This window comes from Calidris pugnax, unplaced genomic scaffold (genome assembly GCF_001431845.1).
Source record: "Calidris pugnax isolate Ruff unplaced genomic scaffold, ASM143184v1 scaffold58, whole genome shotgun sequence".
Lineage (NCBI taxonomy): Eukaryota > Metazoa > Chordata > Aves > Charadriiformes > Scolopacidae > Calidris > Calidris pugnax.
Window position 1 is genome coordinate 7,504,714 of NW_015090868.1, and position 1,692 is coordinate 7,506,405.

At 42.5% G+C, this 1,692-nt stretch overlaps 1 long non-coding RNA gene across 1 annotated transcript in view; it reads left to right on the plus strand.

Moving 5' to 3' along the window:
• LOC106890035 overlaps positions 1 to 1,692 on the plus strand; it is a 12,995-nt gene that overhangs the window by 201 nt on the left and 11,102 nt on the right. The gene's annotated exons all lie outside the window — the stretch shown is intronic.

The window sequence follows — 1,692 nt, forward strand, 5'->3', positions numbered from 1 at the left end:
GGGGTCCTCCATTTTGTAGCGGGGCCTGAGGAGACACTGTCCCGCCTTGGCCGGAGCTCACAGGGCTTGAAGCTCCTGGGAAGGCAGAGTCGGTCACTGAGGGCAGTGAATGCTCAGGGTAAAGTGTAGTCACTGTTGGCATAGACAGGGTTTTATTATTTTATTTTATATATGTAGATATATATATTATTTTTAAGTCTAAACTCTTGCCTCTGGATGGCTTGGAGACAAACATGCTGGCGTACTGGCTCCTACTTATGCTTGTGAAAAGAATTTAATAGGAGACTGAGGAGGCTTATTAGTTTTAATAATCAGCTGCCATAAAAAGTAATAGAACAGCGCATCTCTGCTGTGGAAACCAAGGGGTGTTTTTAAAATGCCTCAGCCTTGCACTGACCATTTAGAAGTTCTGGGCTTTTAGAGTAATCTTTGGCTTCAGGCTGTATCAAAGGAGTTTGGATATTTCAGGATTGGAAAATGGTTGAGGGGGAGACAAACCCAAACCCTCTGGGCTGGCTTTTACCAGAGTTAGGAAGGTTTCACAGTGGTGTCTCATGTGCAGTTAATTAAATGGATGGAGCCATCACCTGGTTCAGCCTCCCATCACCAACATCTGTTACATGGCATAACAACAGCCACCTGTTTTGCCAAAAATCTTCTGGAAACTACTTCTCCTGTAGTTTGTTCTAGAAGTTATGAAGCAGAGCTACGCCCCCTGTATGCATTTGGTTGGTTTATTTCTTTAGTACCCAATTCCTAATGTGAATTTTATCAGAACTGCATTCCCACTCACTGCCTCTTCCCTCCTCCCCCTGCTTGGAAGCACTTCACTACAATGTGTTTTTTCTCTGCAAAGACACTTAGAGTCTATTGTCACAGCACCCTTTGGCTTTTCCTTTTTTTTTTCGTTTTGGTTATTTTTGTTGTTGTTGGGTGAGCTGTTTAAATCTCCGCCTGCAAGATGTTGGGTGGTTTTTTTTGCCCAGCCTCAGATTTATATGTGATACCTCCTTGTGCTTTCTCTCTGGGGTTTTAGCAGGATGCACACACCAGGACTGTATGCAAGAGTTGTGGTGCTGGTGCCGTATGCAGAGATAACATTGCCTTCCTATTTCCCTTGTTTAACAAGGCCAGTAATCTCATTAATCCTCTCCACCCTTATGAGCTCTTCATTGCCACCGCTATTGTACTGGAATCTCACAATGAGTTATTTATCTGTTACGTGCTCCTCATTCTTTCCAGTCATTGCTTTCTTGTAGGCGGCTACATACCTTTCATAGCAAGATTTGCATTTCCTATTCTGAGATATTTTACTTCTGGAGCTGCCCGCATTAAAATGCGTTTTGTTTGAATGGGCTCACTTCAGCGAGTGATCCATATTGTTCTGTATGACTGCTCTGTCCTAGCCATTATTTGCCACTCCATCAATTTTTGTCTTCTGCAGATGTTGGCGTCACTGATTTTTTTTTTTAATTTTTTTTTATTGTGCTTCCCCATCATTGTGAGTAGCACCTGGTCTTCGTATTATGGTCTTGTGCACCCCCCAGCCCATTTTTTTTCCCTGGTAGTTCTTATCAGCAAACACTGAAGGGACTTTTCTACAGCATTGCATGCCTGTAGTTTTTCTCAGATTTTAATTCTTAACTGATTCCTCTCTTATCTTTCCCTGTACTGGTTGGTTTTTTTCCTTTT